Source organism: Pan troglodytes, chromosome 4 (genome assembly GCF_028858775.2).
Source record: "Pan troglodytes isolate AG18354 chromosome 4, NHGRI_mPanTro3-v2.0_pri, whole genome shotgun sequence".
In the NCBI taxonomy this organism is placed as follows: domain Eukaryota; kingdom Metazoa; phylum Chordata; class Mammalia; order Primates; family Hominidae; genus Pan; species Pan troglodytes.
This window is the reverse complement of record NC_072402.2, coordinates 57,012,594-57,019,534: the sequence shown is the minus strand read 5'-3', so window position 1 is coordinate 57,019,534 and position 6,941 is coordinate 57,012,594. Positions and strand designations below refer to the sequence as shown.

The 6,941-nt window shown below is 36.0% G+C and overlaps 1 long non-coding RNA gene across 1 annotated transcript; it reads left to right on the top strand.

Annotated features, from left to right (window-relative positions):
• The first annotated feature begins 1,379 nt into the window (after positions 1-1,379).
• Positions 1,380-4,936, top strand: LOC129143967 (uncharacterized). The gene is made up of 2 exons (XR_008547983.2): positions 1,380-2,006; positions 4,231-4,936. It is a non-coding gene; the product is annotated as an uncharacterized LOC129143967 (long non-coding RNA).
• The last annotated feature ends 2,005 nt before the right edge of the window (positions 4,937-6,941 follow it).

The window sequence follows — 6,941 nt, the reverse complement described above, 5'->3', positions numbered from 1 at the left end:
CCTGCATTCCCCTCTGGGTGTGGAATTTAAGGCTGGTCTTCTGGGTGGGCATGGAGGTTAAATGTTAATGTAGAAGAATTTGAGAGATTTTGAAAGACTACCCCTCCCTACCAAACACACATTGAAAATTATGTCCCTGTCACCTGCAAGTGAATAAATTATGTCATTAGAGACTTTAGTCCCTTGGGTTTATAAGTCTTCCTTTGTCTTCTAGAATGTCCCACAAAATCTCTCACACAAAAGCCCCTCTCCTTCCTCTGTGGTTCCGCAGTCCTTTGCATGGCCTTCTTTTACAATGCTGATCTCACAACCAGTAAGACTGTTATTTATGCATCTTTTCTCCTTTGAGTACAATTTTTTTTTAAGAGGAGGAACACTTGTCTTAATACTCCCATGTCTACATTTTGCTCTGCAGTTAGAAGAAACTACTGAAATGTATCACTTAATGGCTGTGTGTAAGAGGTGTTTGGTTCACAAAAGTAGAAAATACTTTTCTCCAGGGGACCCCTCTGGAAGGGGAAGCTGAGCAAGGCAGAGAGGGTATAGGAGTTGTCGTAGGGGCATTATGAATGAGTTTCTATGAGAAAATGTCCTCTCTAGTTATGTTTGTGTAAAATCTTATTCATTTTTCCATTCTGAACCTGATATTTCTGGTGTTCAAGTTAATCATTCTCTGTTAACTATATTGTTGTTTGAAGAGAATATTTATAAAGTAGCCCATTCATAATTATAAATTGAGCTTCCTGTAATCCAAAGGGGATAAAAATAAAAGGAAGAAAGGAGAGGGAAAAGAAGAAAGACAGGAGGGAAGGAAGAGGAGGTGGGGGAGGGAAGAAGGGAAAGTTTGGAGGAAAGGATGGAAGGAGGGCAGGAGGGAGGGAAGAAGGGGAAAAGGAAGGATTGACTTTAGATCTCAAAGATAAACTGGTTTAGCCTCTTTTTTCTTCAAAAGTGACTTGAAGACATTTTATATTTCCCCAGATCACATGAGGCCAGACACTCTTGGATTCTATTAGATTCTAGTTTCATGCTATCAGATACAAGAGGAAATGGCACAAATCAGTTCTTCTATATCACCACTTGACCGATTCTCTGATGAGAGAAATGAGGGGACTAAGTTTTCAGGAAGATCCTGAACACTTGATGAGGAGGATGATGCTTTGGTTCTTTTCAAAAGAGCACTGAAGAGGATTTCTCCCCTACTAGGGCCATGGAGAGCAAATTTCTATATCCTAGGATATGGGCAGGGGAACAGAAGACAAGGTAGACACACTGGGTTTAATTTGACTCTGTTTTAAGAGTAAGGCATTGGGAGAGTGTTGTTTTAACAGACCACATGTCATTCTTAGGTATTCTCCTTGCCTTTTTCCAGGTACTAAATGTCAACCCTTTTTTCTCTAAGATATTTATGATGGTATCACCTCATGGCATTTGTTCAAGTCCTTGTTTTCAGGGTTATATATGACCTCAGGCTACTTCAGAGCCCTGGCAGTTTCTCAAGAATTGTCTCACTCTTCTTTCTAAAGATGGGATACTTGATTTGAGGGGGATTGTTATGGTGTGTGTGTGTTTGTATATTTTCAACATGGATGAATAGCCTTGGCAATGTCTTACATTATGTGCATTTTTGGCAATTGTGACTAGGGTTTATTTATATCTATGTATTTTTTTTCTTTCCCAGGGATGACGCTGTGTTTCAGAGGAATTCATAAGCAGAATTGAATTTGTTTTAGTTAACTCCTTATTTGATTGGAATATTGTCGACTTAACAAAATAGTAGAAAGAGCATTGGGCTGAAGTGAGAAGATTTGAATTCTAGTCCAAAATCTGTTACTAACCAGCTCTTTGACCCTGAGAAGTCATTTGACTTGAATTATAGTCTTTTTCTTATATGGGAAAGGTGGAGTATACTCAGAGTCTCTCCTAAGTGCTAAGATTCTGTGATTCTATGAAATCAGACCATCAGAGAGGAATACTGCAGTGTTCTCCTGCATGGGTTGTAAATGGTAAGTAGAAGGTTAAAATGTGCTGTCAGATTACTTCTGTAGGATTATATTTATGCTTTACTTTAGAGATTTTTCAGGAATTTGATAGAGAGAAATTTTGGGACATGCCTCAATTTATTGGAGTCTGCTCCTGATTATCCACAGCTATTTGAAATAATTTGAGCTCATAATTCTGTGGAAATGTTTTATGAGTAAATATATTTGATATAGGTATAGATATAGAAATTATAGATAAGTAGGAAGTTATTTGTATAAATCAGATTGTATGTGTGGAGGAAATGGGGGCAGGAGAGAAAGAAAGAGAAAGAGAAAACACTAGTTTATTTATGTAGATTATCTAAGGGAAGAGCATTAACTTAAAAATATGTTGAGCGTAAGATGGGAGCTTAGATGGTATCTGATGAAAAGTTATCTGTAATGTAAGTTACAGCCATCTGTCAAGATACGAACTGAGAGAACAGAGCAGATGGATGGGAATGAATGTATAAGAAGACACAATTCTCACCCTAGGTGAAGGTCTAACAGGGTAGATTCATATTTCAGGCTTCTAGTAATCACTTTGTTAATAAACGAACCATACCATTTCCAAACTTAGAGCAAGACACCCAAGATAGAACAGCTTCACAGACAACTCTAATCTCATTTATCATCCTTGCCATTTGCTGATGAGTCTAGAAATTTGTCAGACCTATTTTGTTATGCCTGGGAAGGCATGGTTTCTTTATCAACATCAAAATAATAGGAAGCCAGTCAAGAGGTTGTTCACCTTTCTCCAGGAAAAGAGAGTTTGGGAGGGAGATATTTTATAAGCATTTTAAAGAGACAAGGGCCTCTGACTATGTTTCTTAATTTGTCCCCAAATAACCTTGTCTACTATACAATCAAGTTTAGAAAACTTATTTAAGGTTTTGAGATTCAAAGAGAATTAAAGGAATGAAAGCTATCTGTTTCTGAAATCATTAGATCTTTAAGCAAACAATTGTATTCAATGGAAGGTAGAGATGCTCTTTCATTTAGATGGAAAATCAAATTATAAAGATCATTCACTACAGGAAGGCAGCTGCAATAAACATCCAACTGATTCAAATGCAGAGATGTAGGGTAGGTAGAAATCCTTCGAAAATTTGATTTCACTTCTTTCTTATGTTCCATGTAGTCTTTAGCTGTAAACACAACTGGACACATTTTTGTAATTGTTACATATCCTATAATAGTATAGAACTGGGACATAAATTGACTATTTGGCTATCTTCTTGATAGAATTGATTTAATAAATTTATAAGAAGCTCCAAATATATAACTCAATTCATTAAGTGTTACTTAGGAGAGAGTGATAAGAACTGTAAAAATAAGGAGAAATTTGAATTTAACTTGAAGGTGACCTTTATGATATTCTAGGATGGATAGTAAAGTTGCCAAAGTAACATCTGAAGAAATTCAAAGTTATAATAATAAAAGCTATTTTTTAGTCCAGATACTGTGTCTAGTATGCCATAGACATAATATTGTTTAGAAGAAAAGGAATCTACATTATGAAGTAGAATTAGTAGGTGAAGCCTGCTTAAGGCAGAGAAGCTTAGATTTGAGATTCGAAGGAACAGTGTAGGGTAGATCTCAACAGGGATTTGAGAAGTAGCATTCTGGATTGGGCTATAGAATAAGCCAAGACCTGCAGGCAAGAAAGAACAGAAGATAAAATATATGTGTGGGAGAAAAGGGGCCCTGGCTGTGACAGAGTGGGAAGAAGGTAGGTACCTAAGATGAGTACAATCAGTCAGCCTAAGGATTTGCTGTTAAGTCTAATTCAAAATGATTTTACAGTATAAAATACCATCTTGTTAGTGACAGACCTTTTGTTTCTCCTTTCTTTTGCTATTTAACTGTTCATCATGAAAAATATATGAGAGAAAACAAAGAATTATAAAACAAAAGATTCTGCTTGTGGATATGTCAATCAGTAGAGAAAGAACAGAAGACAACTCTAAAAATTATCCAGAAATTCATAGTTATTATTTTGGGAGCTCTTTTCTTAACAGTCAACACAAAGGCTGCTGTTTTTTTTATTTTCCTTCATAGCATTGCTCAGTAGACTAGCATTCCCTCAGTCAGGTTGTCTGACTTTTCAGTCACATATTTTGTTTTGTTCTGCCTTATTTCTACCAGGCATTATGCACTGTATTCAGGATGTTGATGTTTTTTTTCTGGTTATATTTTTTCTTTCCAGAGAAAAAAGAAAGAAGGAGAGCAAAATGACTTAAAGACATTTTCAAGAAAAAAAGAGGAGAGAAGTCACTGAAATGGAAAAATAAACATTATATAACTATTTATTGCACTATGCAATAAAAACATCTTCAGCAACAGCCACACAAGTGAGGGTAGAGGGTCTGCTTTGAAGAGAGAAAAAAGGCTGCTGCAGAAAAAACAAACCTCAATTCATAATTGGAGCTTTTGTTCTTTCTGGATTGTTTTGTGAAGAACATGCTGCCAAAAAACATTTTTCTTCTGTAACCGCTTCTTTTGAAACTCCATTCTTTTTTATTTCAAGGATGTTTATTATCTACTCATTTCTTTTTATTTATTTTTGAATCATATACCCCAATGTCTAGATGACTGGGACCACTAGGTTTCATATTTCCCAGATGAGATTAGTTGTACCGTTCATTTTGCAGGTTTATTCAGAGCATTTCAATGGCATTTCACCTACAGTTCACCTATATTGAGTCCTAAGAAATTGAAGGTGTTTCTTGATAGTTCTCCTGCTCCATCTTCTTCCAGGGGATTGATTTGGCTTCTTATGTTTTTGTATTTGGTTGCTCATTAGAGATAAGCCTGATTATTTGGCATTGTGTATTTTCTCTGTTTTAAAAAGGGAAAATACAACATGTTATTAATTATTATGATATAATAAAAAATGGAGAGAAGGAAAAAGATTTTCATCCTGACACTTTGAGTCATTTTAAGAATTTTCAGCTTGCTTTGTCATTTGCTTCTTTAAACTCAAGAGATTTGGTTTCTGAATTTGAATAATCTTCAATACACTGCATGCTGATTCACAGGTCTCCAGTAAAACAACTTGAAAAACTAAAAAAAGGATCGAGTGGCATCATCTGTGAATATAATGCCCCAATCATCTACAAATTGCCTTTTAAAAAGAAAAGCCATTTCAAATGTATATGAGCATCATGTAACAAAAATATTAATATTTTAGCTCTGTGCTCATTTCAACTTATAGAAAACACCTCATTCCCCCCCCCCCAAATTATTACTTAGTTCTAAAGCTAGATATATAAAATTTTAGGATGAAACCAGATTGAACAAATTCTGCATCCTTGAAAATACGTGAACACTGCAAATAATGATACAAATTCTCAGCATTACAATTTGTTTCTAGCTACTTAATAATGACCTGGATTGAAAATTAAAATAGTAGTATAGATAATCAAAATAGGGACAATGTAGTGCTTTTTCTCTAATCAGTTTAACTGAATAATGCATAGATTCAGTATCCAGAAGGAATATCATCAACAAAATTGCAAAGTTACCAGGCTTCAGGGCACAATAGGACTTAATTGTTTCTGGATATGAAGCTCCTGATAGCATCATAAGAACTTTTAACTAGCATTTTGCTTATTGCAGTGGAAATTTAACTGTACTGTATAGGTATATATCACTAAAAATAAGATGAAAAAAAGAAGAGATGGCATATACAGAATCGATAGCCCTCAGACATTTGAATGCAGGATGCAGCTGCTTTCTTGCAGAAGAATATGTGGTGGTATGATTTATGGTCCCCCATTCCTAACAGTTTCTTCTATTAGCCTGTTATTGATAGTTGAAATGCAGTACATTAATTAAGATGGTTTTGAACACAGGTAATAGAAAGTCCAACTCAAATTATTTTAAATGTATTATCCCATATAGAAAGTGCAGCAGTACGGATAGCCATTAATGTTGGTTGATTCACAGGTTAACTGTGTGATCAAGACCAGGTTAACACCATCATTCTGTTCTGCTTTTCTGAGTCCACTTGGTTTTTGGCCTGTCTCATCAATGATGTAGGATGACTTTTTGGGGGGATGCTGGCCTTTGGAACCCAGCCACCTGAGGAAAACCACCAGGTGGGTGTGGGAAAACCCAGGCTGCGTGGAGAGGCTACATGTAGGTGTTCAAACCAACAGCTTCAGTAAGTTTTAGTTGATAGCCAGCATCAACCACCAGAGTGAATAAGCTTTCTGCTAAGTCCAACTCCCAGCCTTGGAGTCTCCCAGTTGAAGTCTCAGATATTGTAGAGAAGAGGCAAGGCATCCCTCCTATGCTCTGCTGAATTCTTGACTCACAGACACTCTAAGAGATGATAAATAATTGCTCTTTTCAGCCCGCTGAGTTTTGGGCTGATTTGTTATACAGCAATAGATAACTATTGCTATTGCTATATGTTTCATTGTTCATGTGCAGTGTGTAGGGGGGAGAGAGGAAAAGAGAATGAAACTATGATAAACCATTCTCCACTATGAAATTACAGTCTTTCTGTTCTGTCTGATTGAGTCAACTTGGTCTTATGCCCACTCCTAGACCAGTAGCAGTTATCAGAGAAACCTGTGCATTGGTTGGTTTGGAATATTTGAGGTCTCTCTCTTGAAGCTGCGAATGGAGCCAGCTTCCTTGGCATCACAAGCTGTTTAGGGGTTAGTTACATACTTGAACCAAATATAGTTAAAAAGGAGAAAGAGGAAATGAAAGGTGAGTTAGGCGAAAATGCCCACTACATGCAAATAGAAAAGGGTTTACAAATGTTAAAGTACCCTGACGATTTTGCTGCATTACTATATGATAAAAATTTAATTACAGAAAACTTTTAGTATTGAAGCATAAATCAATATTTATAGAGTAGCTTTTGTATAGAGGCACTGTAGCAATTTCAAGGAGTTGATGATT